At 39.7% G+C, this 22,357-nt stretch overlaps 1 protein-coding gene across 1 annotated transcript in view; it reads right to left on the reverse strand.

Moving 5' to 3' along the window:
• The window catches only part of map2 (microtubule-associated protein 2), a 96,855-nt gene that overhangs the window by 66,385 nt on the left and 8,113 nt on the right, over nucleotides 1-22,357 (reverse strand). Inside the window, exon 3 of the mRNA XM_037110084.1 lies at nucleotides 66-118. The gene's annotated coding sequence lies outside the window, so the exon portion shown is untranslated. The remainder of the gene's footprint in view (nucleotides 1-65; nucleotides 119-22,357) is intronic.

A 22,357-nucleotide genomic window follows, 5' to 3' on the forward strand; every position in this document is an offset into this window, starting at 1 on the left:
GGGAGAGACAAGAGGGTGAAACGACAAACAAAGAGAGAGAAGGGAGGAGATACTGAGAGACTCACCTGGCTAGATGGGATGGTGTCCGAAGCTCACAAGAAGGGATAACATCCGAGACCTGAAAGGGTGAGGGAGGATAAGGGGGAGAAAGAGAGGGAGGGGAGAGATTAGATTTGGCTGCCAGTACTTTGGGAGTGCAGTGGCAGGTGGCACTGTGGTTAACACTAACACACACACACACAAACACACCACGGCAGTATATCTTCAGGACAGATGGAAAGGAAGAGGTAGAGGCAGAGGTGAGAAAGTAGTAAGAAGCATCTGAGGTGGGAGAGTATGACTGATAGTGGTGTCCAATCGGTTGTGGATCTGAAAGGGGAGCCCGGTGCTATCACCTAGCTGGGAATAGCAGAGCACACGAGAGAAAAGAGAGGAGGAGATAAAGTGACGGCGAGAAAGGGAGAGCTTATCAGTGGACGCGTGAGTGTGCGGCGTTCATTCGACAGCAGCCACAAAGACTCAGACGTGTCTCCTCTCCTCCTCTCACAAACACACAGTTGCAAGCTTCATGAAAGCCTGGACAAAATACTCAGATACACAGTCGCACACAAGAGCAGGCACACACTAATTGGTCCCAGTCCCCGAACATACTGCTAGTGGACACACTGTCAGGCCACTGGGGGGATTTGAGTAAGAGGTCATTGAGTTCATGTCAATGTAAGTGGCAGTGAACTGGTATACAGCAAACATGTCCAATACTTAATCCATTCCTATGATCAATTTGGACAGCAAAGAGTTTTTGTTTTTTTTTAGATCTGAGACACAAGGGCACTCTAACATATCCTGAATCTACCCATTTTTTGTGACAAAGATACAATAATTGAGGAATGACTTTTCAAAATCAAACAAATGAAACTATAAACTTCAAGTGCACTGACACAATAAACAAAACTAAACTTTGATAAACTGTAAAAAAACAAAAAAAAAAACATCTAAACTTCAAAAAGTAACAGACATAAAGATGGGGGACGTCCACTAAAGCAGTAGTCCCCGGGCCACGGACCGGTACCGGTCCGTGCGTCGTTTGGTACCAGGCCGCAGAGAAAGAATAAATATGTTATTTTATTTCCGTTATATTGGTGATCATACTCGGAAAGTTGGGGTTTTTTTTGTTTTTTTTTAAATGGATTCTCTTTTAACAACATCCGTCTGTTGCTCTTGGTGCACTTGACACGCACTTGTTACCCTTAATAATAAGCCCTCAAGCTAGCTGAAATGAGTGGAAAACCACTTTGCAAGGAAAATAGGAATTATGATGAGATGGAAGAAGAGGGAGATGGACAGCTGTATTCAAGTCGGCTGATGAAGTGGCTAAACTGCAGCTGTGGGGACGTCGAGTGGACAACTGCTGGAGACTGCAAATGGCCCTAAAGTATGTTACCTTAGTAAGTTATGGAGTAGACTGGAGAAAGGAATACACTTCGGGTGTTTATGCACTTTGTTGTATAATTGTATTTCATTTCGGCGTAATCATGCGCGTGACAGTTTTTTTCATGTCTAAATAAACTGAACAAACAAACAAAAAAAAAAGGACAACACATTATAATACTGTACTCTGTTTATATTTGGTTCTGTTCTGTGTCCTGGGGACCTCATTTTCTCCTGTCAACAGCTTGTTTATTCAATTATAGAAGAAAATAAATATTTATGAGTTTGTATTTTTACCTCATTAATATTGTATATATTATAATTCAGAGTTTGAATTTCTTTTCCAAAACCAAATAGTGCGTCTTTAAATAACAAAGAACAATAAATATTATATTTGAAAAAAGCTGAATTTTAGATGAGGGATAACTGAAGACTAAAACAGTGTATGCTCTTACTGTACAATAGTTGAGAGACAGGCATTATTAAGCAGATGTAGTGAAACATGGATAATATATTTCTAATATTCGGAGGGTAAGGAGAAGAAACCGAAGAAAAAAAACATTAGTAATGTTCCGTATTTATAAAACAACAAAAAAAATCTTCATTACCTAAAAGCAGAATATTTGGCCTCAACTGCTTTTTCCATTCCAAAAATCTGAAGAACACTGACCTATGAATAAACCGGATCTTCAATTCCCTTGAATGTCACAGCACAAAGCTTGGGACCAGGGACACAACAGACAAAGAGCAATCTCATTATTTCAGCCATAGGAACCTAAACCTGAACTCTTGTCCCTCCTTCATAATCAAAAACAAAAATACATGTCCCACTGTCGGATGCACACTATTTCAATCATGTGTTTGTGCCATAGAATTTACTGATTCTCATCCCTGGTTCATCCAGAGTCCATCAGCAGTCAACATCCAGTAAATAGAAGCAGTTGGTGAAGATGCCATGGAACTGAACTGAACTCTGCTCTGTCATGATATTCTCTCTATGAATATAACAAAACAGAGAAGAAATGGCAGAAGTCAGTTCCTACATCCTTTTAAGTGCTGGACATAGAACAAGAGCTGTGTTCAGACTCATGGCACAGTGTGTACATGGACAGAATGACTGAACATTTAGCAGAAAGCCTGGGACCCATTACTCCTGCAGCACCTCCACCAGGAAACATTTCTACAGGCAGAAAAAGAAAGGAAAAAAAGTTCTACACAAATTCCCATTTATCTGTGAGAGGAGTAAAGGTCTGTTTCCTCCTCCATGACCAGGACAGCGTCAGGACTCCTATTTCTAAAGCTCCAACTCTGGACCAGCCCTCTCGCATTAACTTTTTCCAAACAAGACAAAAGTTGTAACTCACTGCCTCAGTTCACAAGTCCCTGCTGGCTGGTGCACACTGCTGATACAGAAAGTGCTGTAACATGCAAATGAAGTGAAGGTGCCCTTCAAGGTCGAGAAAACTGAAGTGTGCTTTCTTTACAGATTAGCTGATTTAAAACTTTTTGTGCATTTGTCTCTGAAGATATTATATAATGAGTTGATGAGGGTTGCGATGGAATGAGGTTTTGACTGTACGATAACCACCTCAGAAAGTATAATCGTTTCACAGTATCACGCAATAGGATATTGCACATTATTGTTATTATTATTACCATCGGTAATAATTACGTTTATTGCAATGAAAACAGTACAGTATTGCTGATTGTTGGTAAATAAAAAGATTGTTTTGGTGTTTGAATATCAAGTTTTCAGCGGACGGGTTCCTCTGAGTTCTGATTAATTAAAGTTGGTCTTAACAAGTAACTTAGGGCTACTAGTTCACAATCACCATTTCAAGTGATGGTCTCGGCTCTCTTTACTGTGCCAAGTTAAGACCTCCACAAAACACATACACACTACTCAAATACACACCCGGCACACAAACATACAGACTGGCACATTTTCTGTATATTCCAACTCCTGTAGACTGAAGAACTCAGTAGAAGTGGATGCTCTGATGGTACGCAACTGTTGAGAGTATCCAGATGTTCGCAACGCAACTGTAAGGCCTCCTGCACACAAGTAATTAAATGTATTCATTTCACTCAGACCACTTCATTGGTGCATCACGGTTGTGTCCAATAAGGGCTCCAAGGAAATAGACGCAGGGTCACTCGCTATGGCAACATCATTTGGTAAGACTTTGCATCTTCAGATTAAAAGCCATTTATAATGCCGTGGATGTAGGACGTAGGTTACTCTACTGCTAGTTGGAATCAAGACTGAGGAGAAAATAATAACTTTCCTGAGATGTAAAATCCTGCCTGAGAGGGATAGAAAATGTAGTTTACACTGGGTCTTCAAACTGGACCTCCTGCTTTGTCTTTTCATTGGTATCTGTAGCAACATGCCCACACAAACACAGCCCCTTGTGTTTTCTTTTTTTTTCTCCCCTGTTCTATTTTCAGTCTGAACACATGTCGTCTTCTTGTCCCATTAGACTGAATCTTGTACCCCTGAAGAGAAAGGACAATAGGAGTGGAGGAAATGCTGCAGAGAGGAGTCCATAAAAAAAGCCACCAAGACTCTTTGGGTCGCATGAAGCAAGTTGAAGTCCAGCCATTACACTGCTCATGTTGACAGCTATAACACTAGAAAAACAGGATTTTTGCCAGACAAGTTCAAAGCTTAAGATGTCACTCAACACACAACATGATTTGACATCTTTGTTCTTACCCGTCTTTGTAATTCTGAGTACTTAAGAGACAGTCAACAGTCATTTAATCAGTGTAAGTGCTTGTTTCACACCTTCATCAGACTGATGTCAGTGTGTATCTGATCAAAATGAAGACAGCTTCTCAGGAACACAGCAGTTCCTGGAGCTTTGCATCATTATCGCACCATGTCTGTCTGAATAACAGTCATGTTTTAAAATGTCTTGAAATCAGTAACCTTTTACCCTTCATGTGAAGTGGTTCCAACAAGAAAAAATTCTCCTCAAGAATGAAATCCATGCCAGGGAATTTCTTATTCACAAAGGCTGCTTTGAGAGGGAGAGGTATCAATACAAGCTTGTCAATGTATACATTTAAATCCATGCTCTTTGTGAGACAGAATAGTTCAAAGAATATTCATAAAAGTAACAGTTTTGTATGTGTGTATGTACTAGCTTGTTTTTTTACAGTTTTCTCCTGATAAATAGAAGCTTACTCCTCATCAGAGACCTCAGCAGGCTGTCTTGCTCAGCTTCCTTCCTACCCTGCTGTTATTAACAAGAACTATTCCCGATCTGATTAAATGGTGTTTGACAAAGAAGCTGGATTCCACACATGACACAGCTCATGATTAACCCCTGGACCCAGTCATTGTGTCAAAGAAATTACCTGCTCTGCTGTATGAAAAGAATAATGCAACCAGGTGACACTGGATCTGCAGTCCTGCTGCGATGACACAAGCATGGATACACCTATAAATACATTATATACAAGTATACAAACAGACCACTTTTAAAGATTTCCTTTTTAACCACATATATCTGATAACTTTTTTCAATATAGGTTTTTAATGTGTGGTGATATCACAACAAATGTACAACTGTTTTTGCAATCACTGCTTCTTGAATATTGCAGTGTAGCTCTTTTCTTGACAGAATTGGACCAAACAGCAGATACTAATCCTTGCTGTATTTGAGTATCACTGCCTTCATGACCCAATAGCAAACGCGATCACGAGCAAAAGTAGATGCCTGTTTGTGTAATTATCTAAAATTAACGAATGCTAAAGAAAGTTCCACACTATGACCTAGTTTGGAGCGAAATGGGTTGAATAAAAAAATGATGCTAGTTAGAAAATCATCACAGGTAAAAACCATGATTAAATTACTTGTTATGAATATAAAATTGAAGAATTTCCAAATTATATTGTTTATGACAATAATCCCATTGTTGACATTGAATCTGTTGTTGTACTCATGGTCTGGTTTTAATGCAGAGGTACCAAAGGGAGGCATAAGTCGGTCACTGCTCTTCCTCCATTAAAATAAATGATTTCCAGTCTTTCTAAGTTTCTGTACACGATTCACATATTCCACTGATTCTGACCTTTTAGGGATCTCCCAGCTGTGAAATAACCACAATGGCAGCCAAGTCACGCTAATCTGCGTACAAATAACATTTTAGACTTTTAGACTTCCAAATTATGTGCGGTGCATGCGCCAAAGTTCAATTTTAAATGCAGTTGGTACGCCAATCCTCCCCTTATGTTCTTTGGAAAACAAATATCACATAAAGAGCATGTGAGAGGCTGTCCTCTGAGAAACCAGGACTTAGTGTTGACTTGATTTAAATTACGTCAGTAATTAACGGTAATTAACATAATGTATTTTACTTCACATATGTGACACAACTTAACTAATTATTTTTAACCAACCAATGACTTTTGCCTAAACCTGACAAGGTAGGTTTGTTGCCTCAATCAAGCAAAAATGCGACCCTTTCACAACAATTACCAAACTACATTTTGTCATCATGATGACAAAGGTTAACTTTGCATGGCAATGAAGGTCGGCTGACTGTGTATCTGCATGCCTCTGAAGCTAAAAGACTTTGGTGTAAGTGCTACACAATTTGAAAGTGTAAAGTTGTGTTATTTGTATGCAGATTAAACAGAGCAGGTTGATTATTCACCGTCATGCCATAGCTGAGAGTCACACTTAATTTGTGAGAAATCTGAAGTTCAACTTGTGAGACAGAAACTGCCACACGTCAGGTTTGATATTGTGTCGTAACTGAGTCAATGACGGGCATCTTTCAACCTGGAGGCTATTATGACTTATAACATTATCATCTACTTGGGACAAGTTTATTCATCGAAAAAGGAATTAAACTCTGATGTGATGAGATTAGATTTAAGCAGTTTCATCAAAAAACAGAAAGTGGGAAGACAGACATATGAAAACTTGATCCAGTTTATGTTTGCGTCTGCAAAATTCCCAGAATGAGATTCGGAAATCAAATTATCCACTATCATCAGAGGACATCGACATCCACAGGAATAATAAATGAGTTTGGTCCCAAGGGCACTTAGCAGCAGAGTTTATGCAGGAAAAAAAAAAAAAAAACATTCATCCTTTTCACAATATCTAACTGACAATAGTATTGTTTTGGTGCGTGGATATTCATATTCAATTGATACCAAGCTTTATTTAGAGAAACAATTTTATGCCATTTTACAAGAGGTGTTGATATATTTTTGCCCAGTTTTAACTGTATTCCCCTCAATCATTTTGCCTCAGTTTTTACAAGGGAACTCTCACAAAATAGCACTACGAGTAGTTCTGTCCCTGCCTGTGTTTTGATAGAACAGAAATAGCACAAAAGGGTAAACAGAATAGACTCTGCCCTCTTAGAAAAGCAGCACAAGCTCATTATGCCAACAGGATATACACACCAGGAGGCAGCAGGACAAAGAAAGCAGGCGAGTAATTGGGGTGTGGAAAAAGACTGGGAGAGATTATTCTTAGAGAGCTCACTAACACTGCCTTAAAAGTTCTAGCAAGGAGTCCAAGCTTAGGAGTATTTTAGGGAAATTTATCAGAGCAACTCTAAGCAAAGAAGGGACAGACACATTTACCTCAGTTGCACTTTGCTACTGTAGGTATGATGCATTATTTTAAAAGGTGTGAAAGTGACAGACCCAATCATAGAATTTAGTCTTTACTAAGACATGGTGTTATAAAAAATGGATGGCAGTAATTATTCAGTGTAACCTGTATGAACACTGCATTTTCAGGTGATTGGTTGTTTTTGTTTTGCTCGTGGTCCTGACTAGCAATACTGTCAAGAACAACAGAAGTGTAAAGACGAGTAAGATGTTGGGTTTGAACTTACCTTAAAGTAAAATAGGGATATGGGCCAGTCACTTTGACACGGTTAATATGTTTGATTAATACATAAATGGTTTACACTGTAATATAGAGCCAAAACATTTGGTTAAAGATATTAATAAAGGTATTTTGGGTGTCTACTAGAAAATGTTTACATGAATTGATGTTAATATTCCCCCTCTGTCTGAAAACTCAATTTTAGTGTCTAGTCTCTTTAATGCCCCCTCCAAAGAAGCCCAGTCTGCTATGATTGGTCGGCTGATCAAGAAACTAATCGTAGGATTAATTAATGCCGCCCTCAGTTCAACGATATTTGCCTATGAATTAAAAAAAATCATTACAAGCCCAACCGTTAACCTACAGAGTAAAACATTCCTCGGGTTTGTTTATTTAGACTGACTGTATGGCTGCCAGTGTCCTTCACACTCATTACTACACACACAGACAAACCTGTGGCTCAGTAAATGAGGAATCAGGGCAAGCTCTCGTCTTTTTTCCTCTGTCCTACGGTTTCTCAAGAAGACAGGAAATTCCACAAGTGTGAAACACGTCTTCACAGCACCAATTTTAGATCAAGACATAAATAAAGGGAGAGAAAGTGTACAAGGAGGAGTGAAGCTTGATGTCTTCCATCACAGTGTTGGATGTGCACCTCTTCAGGTATGATACATTCACACACTGGTCAATAGAAAATTCAATCTACAACTTGAATGTGACTGGTCACGTTGTAAAGTGGTGGTGGCAGTGGTTATTTCCGATAAAGACCCAGTTATTTCTGGTCCGCTTCTATTCACGTGAGATTTTGCAGACAACTCCTCCTTTTACTGGGCTATCTCTCTCCAGTCTGGTGTTTGCTCCTTTGTGTTTTAGGAAGCCACAAAGTAATGATTAAAATACCAAAACTGTTGTTTGTAAACGACTTGATTCGTCATGTATTTTTGCATGAATATTCCCAGAACTGCAGCCATATTTATGCCTCAGTGTTTGTTTCATTTCCTCTGTTCTGCACTGTCTGCCTGTGTGTTTCTATGCGACTGCTGGGATGTCGGAAAAAGTGAGGCACCAGCAGCCAAGCTGGTGGGATCCTCCCAGGCCTCTGCGGTTGGTACTGAACCCACATCAGTCGCCCCTCAGCTGGGTGGGGTTTTGGAAGATACTGCCTTGGACTATTTAAGTGGAGCACACAAAAGGCCGACATTAAAATTGACTGCTTACTGTCGCCGTGATCATGTTTTTAGAACAAGAGGAGCATTTGTACATTTGTTTCAATTAGATGGAGTCTTGATTAGTGTGCGGTTGATGTGACTTCTAATTCAATAGCAGCTAAATGAATGGAAATCAAGAGATCAGAGAGGTCCCATTCTGACACAATGGACACAGCGCAGTTTGAGTTCATATTCATTGTGGTTCTAATCACTTGCCTTTTACTGTCTGGCATTTCAATTGAGTTTTTTTTTATTTCCTCATCAAGAAACATGGGTATCAGTATTGGCTTTCACATTTTTTTACAAATCGAAGTCGGTTAAAATTTGTGATTTCAATTGAAACCTAGCAGGGATGACAATTATGTTTTTGCAAATGAATTATCAGCAATTGTAATGACTCAGTGGGTAAAGGTAAGTATCAGAACAAGTAGAAAAGTCTTGTATGTTCAGAAACTTACATCACTTTACTGTAAATCAGCAATTAAAGCCAGGAAAAGACAACATTAACTCTTATTTAATAAAGTGGTCAAATAAAACTTTTCATTTGTAGCGTGCTTTCATTTTTCAATAAAAGTATAGTTCAGCAGCCACCTTTACAAGACAAGAGCTCATATCTGGGTGTCATTATCCAACCAGCTGTTCAATATCAAACCCAAACGAGCCAGTATTCTTGTGGATATACTGAATACCATCCACTGTTGTAATTCAAACCTTCTTTTATTCCTTTTCAATGACTGACATTTCTCAATAATTTGCTGCCTTCTGTAGCTTTTAACATTAAGACACAACCTTGGAATCCAGTAAGAAGAATTAAACCAGACAGGAGAAAGTGTTGCAGATACAGAGCGAGGGACTTCAGAATTTTAAAGTAGCTTAATGAAAATAAGATACAGGCCACTACCATTCAAAAGAACACTTATATTTCTACTGTTTTTGCTACTAAGTAGTGAAAAACTATCTGGATCGTGTTTTCACAGTAAATACTGTATCCACAATGCATAATGTGTGAATGTGTATGATTTAGGGGAGATAAAACATCCTGCTGAAACACTGTGGCTTTTTCATACAAGTGTTTTTCCTCCACAGCCGACCAAAATAACCCCTAATTTCCATTCGCAAATGAAAACAGAGGAAGAGAAATCAACTAGGGGATGAGGAAAGAGAGAGAGAGAGAAAAAAAACAACCTTTCTTACTCCAAATTATAGAAGTGAATTTCCCCTCCCTGATCTCTCCCTGTTCAATGCATTTTTAAAAAGACGATGAAAATAGTAAAAGTAATAACATACGCTTCAGACACTTTAAAGAATAAATGACCTTGCAAAAATTAGATTTTTTTTCTCGTCCTCTGTTATCGCTGCTTCATTTTCTCTGGTCATTTCGCTCTCTGTTTCAGTAGCATTCCTCAACAGCCACAGTGAAAAAGGGCCCACCATGTGTATTGTCAAATAAAAAGCTCACCCCGTTGGCGTCAGACATCGTACAGCTTCAGATGGCGGAGCTCTGTACAACAGAGGAAGCGTTTTCACAGCTTCTTTATGGGTTTTGCGTGGGCTGCAGTATAAACAGCACCACTCATGTTGCTACCAGCGCGCTCGTGAAGACTTCAGCACACACCGGCACACACATACCTACAGAGCCCGCACACACAAACACAGAAACACACAGCAGACACATACGGAGAGCTTGTGGTTGTGATCACTTGCTGTTGTCCGACTGTAAAATATGTAGCAAGAAAATCTTTCGATCATATTGTTTTTTTCTCAGCCACATGCGTTTTCAAGAGCGCTAATGATTATTTTGTGTTAATTACTGTAGATTGGAAGGTTTGTTATGGACAATGGACTAGCATTGTGAAGTGAATATGCACTGGCATCATGAGACATTTCATCTTGGTGAATAAGGACATAGAAGTACAATCAAAGATGTATTTTAAAGAACATGAACAACCACCAAATAATCATCTGGGTTCATCAGTAGGTGACATTAGTTATGGCTTGTCCAGCCGATTTCTAAAGTAAGCACATTACATTAAGTTCATCCCGCAGCCTGTAACATGCTATAATGTAACCTTAGAATTACATTTGATTCTGATTCTTTGGTGTCCGATTGATCTCTGCTGTAGCATTTGTTCCTGATGAGGCCATCATTGTAGAAGACGCTGAGCAGGAGGCAGGACTTTTTTAGGTAAAACAGACTGAGAACTAACTGAGTACCGAGTAATTGAGTACTGATAATTTCCTTTCACAGAGTTTATGTTTTTCAATGATGCACATGCAGGTTACAGTCTCTGAAAATGCACAATAAAGGCCTACTTCACAATTCTCTCACCAGGCAAATAAAAGTAATGCTTTCAATTTATGCTTTTTATGAGGATGAAGTTCTGCCGTTTCGTTCCACCGCCGTCAGTGTTAATGTAGAAAATCAATTTTTGACATTTCTGAATCAATTCTGAATCAGAACACATAAGAATAGAGATTCTTGTGTGAATCAATGTTTTAACCCACCTCTAATTACTGTGTTAACATGCATTCCTGGATGTTAACACACATCCAGTGCGAGGTAAATAAAAAAGGCATGCAGAATGTAAGGTGTGCATAAAAGGCATGCAAGACATGAAAACAGTGCCTCCTACTCCTGCGTGGTCACAGCCTTAATTTAATTTCTATCCTCTGGCTTACATATATTGCAATCAAGATAATTTTAGCACCCAAACATTGTTGAGGAAACTGTGCTAACACACTTGAATGAGGTCCAATATTGTGTTTAGTGTATTAAACACCATATGGGCCTCACTGCAAAGCCTCTTCTATGGATCTCTCGGGCAGTGTGCAGTGTTGTGAGTGTGTATTTTGCTATGTATCACTATCACGGAGACAACTGTCAAGGGAGCAGTGAAACAGTGAGCCACAGCAGGAAACACGACTACTGTTGAATTAATAAACAACTGCGGGCAGGCAAGGCAGGAAGACGTGCTCAAGTGTGTGGGTCAGGTATTGTCTCAGTGTTAACCTCGGGGGTGATGTCCACTGATATCAACTTCTGATCCTCATAGAGTCCATCTGAGGTGAAAAATGCTACGGTAACAGGACTGAGCCCTTTAACCCATCTGAAACTCACACTATGTGAGGCAATCAAGGAATCTTACCCTCTTCCTTGCAGGCTCACTTTCACACTGTCACAGCTGACAGGGACACTTGGACACAATAAAGCCACCGTTAATGTTATTAGCCGCACCTGTGCTTTGACATGTTAAAGTGCCTGTGGGAGAAAAGGGCCATGGAGGCACCTGGAGGTTGTATGCTACAGGTGCAGCTAATTGGATTTATAAAGAGCATGGTGATTACCGATTCCCTTCTGTGTGAGAGGGAGGATTGGTGCCTTAATCCCAAATGACTCATTCAAACAGGGGCCGGTATCAACTGCAAAAAACATACCAAAATGTGCAAAGAAACTCAATTTGACCAAACAACACAGCTTCCGTGCTGATGTTTTACAATACATCCACTTATGTTGACCAATTAATCATCCTCCACGTCACAATTCAATTTAGGCCTCACTGTTACATGAAAAACAAACTGTCTGTGAGGTTTAAATATAAAGATAGACAATGTCTGTGGTATCCATACCTAATACAATAATGGAATCTATCCAATGTTTCAGGCTTTCAGGTGCAGCAGCAGACATAAGATGTTTAGGGCAAAACTTCAGGCCCGTCTCTACATAACATTTATTTCTGGTGCTGGCTGTGCGCTCAGGAGCACTAAGATGAAGCGCAGAAAAAACGCTGCACGTGCGTCTCCTCTGTACAATATCTTGACAACCACTGCTGCATGATCGACAGCATACCTTTGCGGATTACTATCGGTTTGTTTTTTGTTTGGAATCAAACATCAGAGCGAGGAGGATGTGGCTGCATGACATGATCCGTAGGATTACAGCCAATAATCACCCACACCCATAATCAGTCTACCCTTTGTTTTAACACCACATGTCCGTAACTCAGCTGTGTTCAACCTCAGAAACTTGTTACAAAGTTAGCTGACTAGCTATACCGAGGAAAACGCAAGTAACCAGAACATGATTTAAGAGGAACAACTCCTGCCTTATAGCAACTCTGAGAGAACACAACACTGTATTGTGCTCTCTGGTGGGCTGCCTTTGAAAAATGACTGTCAGCTATCGGCAGCTATGGCATCAAATCGACCCAACCCCAGTGACCGCTCATCAGGGAAGAGGCGTAGCAATGCGCACCCTCCCCGGCTCCACTCTCTAGTCCAAATGTGGTCACTTCAGGCTTAAAAGCCAAAAATGACGACAGTCAAAGCCAATTTCATGGTTTCAACGGTAGTCCATAAAGCAACGGTTGAACCAACTTTAGCTTTTACTGTAGATTTGGGTTCAGCCTGTCTCACTCCAAACATGGACTGTTTACCTGCAAGCAACCACAGCCCACTCTAATGTGACTGGTCCACACTACTTGGACAACAAATAGGAATCAAAGCAATTCCAAAATCGTGTCCATTGCTTCCAGATTCTTCATTGATCAGATTATATGAAAACATATTAACTGCAGTTTAACGTGTGTCTGTCTGTAAGTGTGTGTTTGAATGTGTTTTTGTGAGGTGTTGGTTGGCTGAAAGAAGGGGTTGCTGTGGGCGGTGATGAGCAGCCACTCAGTTTCCACAGCAACACCCCGACTCGGTCAGTCTCCATGGCAACTGATAACAGCATTAGCTGATTCAGCCTCAGTGAAGGTTCATATCTTTTTTTAAAATAAGGGAGAAAAAAAAGGCTGCTGATGACAAATAGATGTGGGGAGTCGAGTCTCCTGGGACACATTAGCAAAGAATCCAGCTGCTCTAAAGCCACTGGACTAAATTAGTGGGGGTAAAGTGGAACAAAGACTCATGCCTGGGGCTCAAAACTTATTTCTTTATTGATGAATGATTCTTTATTGATTTGTCTATTCACCAATTCACCAAAAATATATACCTTTATATCAACATTTCCCAATCAAATCTATTCATTATTCATCAATCCTTGTGGTCAATTTACAGACTGTAACAACAGTCCTTAACGTTAGCTTAAGCCATTTCATTACTCATACAACATGGACAAATAAATACAGAACATTTCAAATGGCTAAACAATGATGACAATTGATGTATGGTGTGTGTTACAACTATGAAAAAAAATAATCAAATACAAAAAGTAGGCCAAAAAAATGTTATTTCGGTTGGACTTCAGTTGGCACTTGGCAGTGTCTGATACTAAAATTTTTTTATTCTATATGAACATCTATATAGCGGACGCTGGCATAGGTAATGAGCTAAATTAACCTTGAAAGCCTTTGCAGCCAAGCTGAATCTACAACCCAACAAATTCTATAGAAATTCAAATAATCAATAAGCACTGACCAAAAACACTGAAGCATAACTTCAACAAATGGTGCAGCGCCATGAAATATAACCCAATTAGCACAAACACGACCCACATCAGATGGCTACAATAACTTGACCTTGGTTTTCATTTTCCTTTACTCCGGCCACATTTATCATCACAGAGTAAACATGGAGGAGGACCGGGTGGGACGGGCATGAGGTTGAAGGAGAAACAAGCGGAGGAAGAGGAGGAGGAGGAGGAGGATGTAGCATAGCAACTGGTATGACACTCAAAGACCTGTGACAATAAGGTCAATAATACTGAATTCATTATGACACAACACTGTAGGTTTGTTTGTGACTGAAGGTCAGCTTTGTTTGTTGAATGATGTGGGTCTTTGTTGTTGTTTAACATGTAGGTACTTTGAATTGTCAGGTGATCTAATTTGCCTTTAAGCATTTCTTTATTCAAAGGGATGCAATGAGTGCACAATTCTGGACCGATACAAATTTTTAAAATAACAAATTTGGTTATTGGCAGCTTTTTTGGTAGTTGTTTTTGTTGACATTTTTATATCATTTTATGTAAAGATAAAAAAGAACTGCTTTATTAGTTGTCTGTTATTTAGATCCTTGTTTTTACTATCTTTGAAAGTGTGCAAAATTGATCGTGCAACCAACCTTTAATGGACACTTTTTCATATACAAATGGGTCTTTTTTAACTCACTGAAGTCTGCAATGGAAATGCTCTGCCAGTACCAACACTATATATTTTGTCAATTGCTATATCATTTCTTGGAGAATCTTCAAATGCTTCAAATACCTAAAATCAGTACAAACTAAGCTAAAAGGCTAATTTAGTCAGAACATCATAATGACTGATGAATGTTTTTAAATTTGTCAGAAATAAAAATACAAAATCTGACATGTTTTTTCATTCAATTTTACACAAAACTGAATGATCCAAATCAGTTCTGAGAGTAAAACGTGAACTTACTATTTTAATTGTATATTTTTTGAAGTATTCTCATTTTTAAAGTTTGATAGTTTGATGTTTTTCTTTATAAAGATTGCATACAACAAGTGATACTGATACTTAACATAATTATTAAGTTTTGTTCCAAAAATATGCTATGAATATTCAAAAATATGTTACACGTGATGAACGTTTGTTGTGTTATGCAACATTCAGTAATATAAAGGAGTCATATTGGACTCCCTACATGTGTTTGGTCCAGCTGCTTGGACAGTAAAGGCTTTGCCTGGTGGCAGCAGAATGAATGGAAATGGTTAGAAATGATAGCACAGCTACTGTAAGCTCATTGTTTAATGGCTGCCCTCCAAATCAAAGATAAAGTGCAGCTCTCCCACCTTTACCCCTGGGGGAGAGCCTTGCAGAGCTCAGATAATTACTGCTGTTTACTTAATTTGGCCCCATGCTTCCACCTTGTTTTTCCAGTAAAGCCATAAAAAAACAACTCAACTTCGACCATCTCTGTCAATAAAAAAGACTCAATAAATGTCTGCCAGTCAACTTTCATTCTCTCTGCATATGAATTCAACAACACAACAGCAAGCAATAATTATTATTAATGTTATCTCATCATAACTGAATTACTAGCACCAGGTTGCCATGGAAGCAAAAGGGGGCGTTTGATGCAACGGCTGGGCAAACACACACTTGGCGTTTACGAACTGTACACAGAGAGCGAAACAATAAGAGGGAGAGTGATCATGCAGATCTAGTCTGTGAGCAGTGACTATATATAAGGAAAAGAGCTGGCGGGGTGCAAACACTGCCTCCTCCAGGATTCCTTCATCCCTCCTCCTCATCCCTCCAGCCCCTGCTGCTGGAAACAACAGACAGGCACATAAAAGCATGCACCGCATCACAACAGAAGACTGCAATGAGCAAATCAAAGGGAAGGCGTGGATGGGATTGTGTTAATGGATTGGAGACAGTCAAGAAGCTTTAGTGTGTGTGTGTGTGTGTGTGTGTGTGTGTGTGTGTGTGTGTGTGTGTGTGTGAGGGTGGGTGGGTGGGTGGTTTGACTTAATGGCAACAAGGCTCCATGTACAAACACAGCAGAAATAGATCACATTCACACAGCAGCCATTTTCCTCTGACGTCAAACTCGAATTTCGGGATAATGTTACGCTGCTTCGTTCCAAATTGCAAGTTGTATAAACATAGGGAATCAGACAATTTCTTGCTATTTCACCACTTTTGTCGGTTGAGTCGGTAACTGAAAAAATCGGGCCATATTTCAAGGTGAAACAATATATTTGTAAACCCATTGGCCAACGCTAGCATTTAACCTCTTTCTAGCTAACATTATTTTTTGATTATGTCCAGTGCGTTTCACTTTCAGGCTTTGTTTTACAATTAATTTACGCGTTCCCTATGTTGTCTTTTAACTGATTTGTCAGGTCAGAATTTGTCAGATTCTCTATGTTTACATGACTTGAACACACATTTCAACACTTGAGCTTCACTCCCTGAAAGTGACGTCAGAGGAAAGTATTCGCCAAGTGAAAGTGGCCTATTGTTCACATAATGGTGTTGGTGTCATAGTGGTTATGACTACTAGTAAACATGACTGACCGGAAGCTGGTGGGGGGTTAGTCTGGACAGTCAAGGGCTTATCTCGGCTAGCTGAGTTAAGTATTGGTCATCTAAATATGTGCACGGAAGGAAAGGTCACAGTTCTACACAGTATTTCAAAATAACCTTTTTCTATTAAAGGAGGTCATGAAGTTTTACATTAGTAGTCTAGCTCAGTGTGAAGAAAAAAGGGTATCGGCCAACATTTAAAGCACAAAATTAACCAGCATTGGGTGGATATTAACTCTCCATCCAGTTGGATTCTTCTTGAGATAAACAAAATAAGTCTGTTTGAACTTAAGCCATGAAATCTCATTTGCTTAAAACAATCTGCCAGTGGGCTCAGCTTGTTAGGATTTTACTAGAGTTAAGACTTATTTCCTGTATCCTGTTGCATTAATCTGCCTCATTTTGTCTTAGATATTAACATTAATTGCGAAACATTTCTTGGATCAAAGAAAACTGTGCCGGAACAAATAACTTTATCTCTTAAATAGCCTGTTTTTTCAAGTCCTTGAGGAAGAATATGTGGTGAAATTACTCGTTACCATGAATGTTTTGCACTGTCAGGATTAGTCTGGGATGGGTGTGTTCGATGCGCTTGGGTCAAATCATGTCAGTAACCCCTGCGTACAGGCTGGTAGGTAGATTCATTAAGGCATCCATCACTACAACATCTGTGTTACTTGTCACTGGGCTTGTAGCGCAGTTCACACCTATTTGGTCAGTTAACAATTTGACTAAAAAGGGGCTTTCACACAACCACCTCCACTTTTTTCCTACCTCTTTCCATCTCTTCCCCAATCACCAAATTCCCTTTTAAACATAATCTTCCAGTAAGAGGCCATTGCACTGGTATGTGTGTGTGTGTGTGTGTGTGTGTGTGTGTGTGTGTGTGTGTGTGTGTGTGTGTGTGTGTGTGTGTGCGTGTGCGTGCGTGTGTGCATGTGCGTGTGATCTTCCAGTTCAGTAATCCCATCCACTGTTCAACTAGTGTAATCCTGTAAATTTCCTTGAGGGAGGGAGGTTCCCACTCACACCTAATCTTATATAAACTAGGTCCTAATCCTGGTAATCTAATAACCTTTTTTATTGTTTGTGCTGCTCCGTGTGCAGGTTCCTTTGTATGTATCTTATTATGAAAAATATGTGATGGAAAGGAGAAAGTCAGCAGAAGCAGATGGAGACCCCGCCATTCATCTGGGTTATACGTATTTTATCTAAACACAATTTCACGATTAAGTCCTTTAGCCTTTTTCTGTGCAACTCTCCCTGAACCTGCCCGGTTTAACGTTAATCAAATTTCATATTTACTGTGTACATTTTGACATTCGGGAGTCTCAAAAAGGTGAGCGACCTCGCTGCATTTATTACTTCAGAACAATTAATTTAACGGAAATAACAAACAATGACCATGACTGGTGGAGGAAGCATTGGGCAATATGGTACAACGGCAGAAGCTTCACTCATCATTTTGCTGATATTTCATGGGCTTATCTAATCCTTTTTTTCCCTCACATTGTCAGGGTGATTGCGAGTCTGTTTATAATTTGGAGATCTTGAATCATGTGGCCTAACTGCTTGTTGACTTTTCTAACCCCTACTTTTTGAGTGTGACAAATCACAAACAAAAAACTACTTAACATTCATGTTATCTGTGGTTGGTTTGTGTAACCTTCACTATAAACTAGTGTTGTCAAAACATAGCGATACATTGATACATTACATATGGTTTCAATATTCTTTTTCTGCAGTATTGATACATAAGTACCATGGTAACAAAACCAGTGTTGGTGTTTTTACCAATTTATTGTTTAGAAGTAAACACACAAGTTAGTGAACGTGAGTGAAAGCTCTGCAATTTTGCATAGTTGATTAAATCCACCATATTTCATGTTAACTGAAAAGATTTGACTAGAAAACAAAATGTACAGTTTTGGTATGATATTTAAGTCAATACAGCCTAACTATCCGATGTTAAAGTGGTACATTTAAAGCTCCATGACGAACAAATAAACCACAGACTCAGCATGTGTCAGGTGCAGTATGTTGTGCGAGGTAGTGTGTGATCTAAATAGAGTTTGGCCGGAGCAGATGGTCAAAGATTAAAGCCTAAAAGAAGAGAGCTGCTTCCCCTACCCCCACCCCAAGGAGTCAACCCACATGTTGCTTTAGTGAAGGACGCACACACTAAACACACAACAATGTATCTGTGAGAGTGTACAGTGTTTAACAGTGGATATCTCAGAATAAAGCTCTGTGGTTTTTGTGTCAGTGTGGATCATGCTTTAAGTCGGATTGGGTGATAGTCACACTGAAGCTATTAGATAGGATTGGTCTGTCGAACAACTTTCAATAGCTTTCAGAAAACAGCCAGATAAAAGAGGGATACATCATCTAGTTGTCTGTTCTAATTGACTACCAGCGTATACAGTGTAAATTTCTGTTTTTGTTCTGTGTGTGGGTCTGCATGCGTGTAGGCACGAGTGTTTGTTACATAACAGAGCGAGGGACGACTTGCCTCCCCAAAGACGACATCAAACCATATTAAACGCAACACTTCAAAATGAGGAAATCATTCATGCTCCCTTCCTCGTGTCTAACTTGTAAAGCTTTTTACGCTCTGAATTCCCACGGATCTCCGACGAGTTCAGAGCCGCAGATCACACGCTTTACAAAGCGTCTGGTGACACTTTCGACAATATGGTGGGAAACGGGAAAAGCCAGCGTGCCAGGCGATGAGAAGCAAAAAATCTTGCATCAGCTGTGACTCAGCACATAGTCCACTTGTACAATCGCTGTTCAAAAAAACTGATTTAACTTGATGTGACTGACGTTAAATGATATCTCAAGCAGAAAAAAATACATTCTCTTCTTGATGAAAATGCAGACTACTACACACATCACTTCCTCAGGTGACATTCACCCTTGACAATGGACAATATAATCCTCATCTTACTTGTTGCTCAGCTATAAGAAGCCTGACATTTCTTGTTAATCTGAAACACAGTGACCATATCATTAACCCCCTGTTGTTGTTAATGTGACTAAACACATCTCTCACTCTCCCCGCCGTGAATAAATGGCCTTTTAGCATATCTTAGGTGCATCTATACCTGGACTTGATAGGTTTTTGCATTTTTCAGAATACGACGCAATTATCCAAGACGTGTGTTAATGGAGGTGGAGAAAAGGTCACAACATGCTGTTCACTTGAGTGCTCACGGCCTGTTTCCTCATTTAGTCGAGAAAGAAAAGAGGCAATTTTATTCCTCTGCAGCACCGTCATTCAGCAGCTCCTGTGTCAGGCCTGTGCCGCAGACCTTAGGGGGGCGTCGCCATCAACCTCTGTGCTCCATCAAGACAAACCATTAAGAGGAGCAGGATGGGAGGCAGAGCAGCAATACTGAAGCCTTTCAATAAGTGATGTGAGAGGCAATTATCCTGACGAAGGCTGTAAACCAAGTGATTTATGTAACCGATGTACAGTATGTTACCGACTGCTCTCTATTCACAGGACGGGAATCAAAAAAAAAAGAATGACTATATACATTATGAAGCAATACTTTGTGACATTATGACAGCGTGAAGGTTGATTTTGAAACACCAAAGAACAAAATACAGTAAATGAAACCGTAATTAACATTCAAAAACTGAGACATTTTGGGAAGCTCTTTTCTATTTACGTCTACATAGATTATTGCACCTTGATAGGCAGGAGCTCTCTGTGGTAGCTGTACTTCCCTATCTGTCATCAATGCATGAAGAATTCCTGACGGACGGATGAAAGAGGAAAACGCAGAGAAGGCTTGGGGATGTTTGTGATATATGGCTGATATTCATTTCATGGAGGCGGAGGGTGGTGGGAATTTGAGGGGCACTGGGTGGGAAGACAGTTGTCTCTGGATCATCTCTGGATAATCTCAGGGGTTTTGGCTTTCTGATAATGAGCAAGGTGATTACCAGTCCCTGAACTGCTCACACACTCAATGATACCACAGAGACCAGTACTGTATTGGTTTGCTAATATACTGTATCGTATCAGGCCTATAATTATGTGATGTTAGAAAAGTGCTATCCAGCTGCCAATAAGAGATCCTCAATCTTAATTGTTTCGAGCATTCTGATTAGCATTCGAGTGAGTATATATGTGCTTCCGTACAAAGACAACAATATATATATATATCTCCACTCCTAGGGCTGATGCCGATACAGATATAGGGGATTTAAAAAAATCTGATATCAGTATAGGCCAGCATACACCAAGTGTTTGCAATGATCCCTTAAATGGGGATATCACACATAATTCACAGTTTAACAGCAATTGCCACAAGTCTAAAATCATATCAGTATAAATTATCCAAAGCAAATTTTTCTGCATAATAATGGCTAAAAAATTGTTTTAATATCAGTGTATATCAGAAGACATGCAGGACAATACCGATGCATAACTGGTAGGCCAATATTAGCCGATGACTACCTAACGGGCTCTAATATAGTATGCTTTATAAAAATGTTCTTGCTATCTATCATTTCTGTGTTTCAAGACTGTAGTTGTACACAGAAGTCACAGTTTGGTACATACGTCGGGTTTAGAGTCACCACTTCACACAAGTTCAGCACAACAGGACACACGAAAGGCCAGATTTCTTTTCATGCAGTTTACTACTTTAAGTGGTATAAGTTACAGTTTGTTCCACCTACTGTCATTTAGTCCCCCCTGAGATAGTCAGTACAGCCTGTAGTGCCTGAGGCAGTGAACAGTGAACATAAGAAACATTCCTATGCAGGGTTACAGTGGACGTTTATACTTACTGACTTACTGGCACAGATGTAGATGATGTACATTGTTAGCAACAAATGCTGAGGTTAGCCCAGAATTATGTTCCCTGTCAGCTACAACAGCTATAGAAAGACAGTTGTGGATGTAGGCTATGTAATTGGAAAGACATGATAATTTACACTTGATTGGTATCACCTAAATGAGAAGAAACACATCCTTCAGGATCAGTTTAATTCCCTGTCTCCCAAACTCGCTCCAAGCCGAAACTCTGAATCCCGGCTATGAACTGAACCATATCGTCTGTGCACCATTAAAATCCCTAGTGCACTTACAAGATCACAATGGTCGTTACGCTATTGATATATTTACAGTCCATCCACAGTAAAGGTCCATCATAGCAAAACAATCACATACCTGAGGTTTCTCAAACTGACAGGCCATTTAGCTGGATCTCTGTGCCCACACACTCTTCTCTGAAACTTGCTAAAAGACATTCTGCAAAATGCACAGAACCACTCAGTGTTACTGAATCGGATGAAGCCGGCTAAAAGAAACTAAATTACAGCATTATGTCACAAAATAAAGCCTGAGATGCACTAAACATCACACATTCACACATAAGATATCAAAGTGAAAGACACTGAGGGGGATTTTTTTTTTCCTTTAACACAAGCACATAATACTGTAACTCATACCCACACACAAGCATACACTCCCACACACAGACTGAGTGATACATGGACAGCGTGCACACACACCAACACACACTGATGTGAGACACACATACTTAGAGAAGAGGAGAGGCAACGGTGAGCTGTGACTCACCCTTATGTTTTTCCTGGTTCAGCCCACACATGTTTTTCTATCAGCTCTCTATCTGCTCGGTCATGTACTGCTGGGTGAACAGAATGTGGCTCTATAGAAATAGTTGCATCCTATGGACCGCCAAAAATAAATCCCCCATTCAAAACTCTAGTTCTGTCTTGTGTTTCTTTATTTATTTGATGCTTTCTTTGTGTGATACGCAGCAAAAATATGCTTCTCAAACAAGCCCCATCTCAAGATTTTCAAGGAACTTCTTGTGCT

The sequence above is a fragment of the Acanthopagrus latus genome, chromosome 9, assembly GCF_904848185.1.
Source record: "Acanthopagrus latus isolate v.2019 chromosome 9, fAcaLat1.1, whole genome shotgun sequence".
Classification (NCBI taxonomy): Eukaryota; Metazoa; Chordata; class Actinopteri; order Spariformes; family Sparidae; genus Acanthopagrus; species Acanthopagrus latus.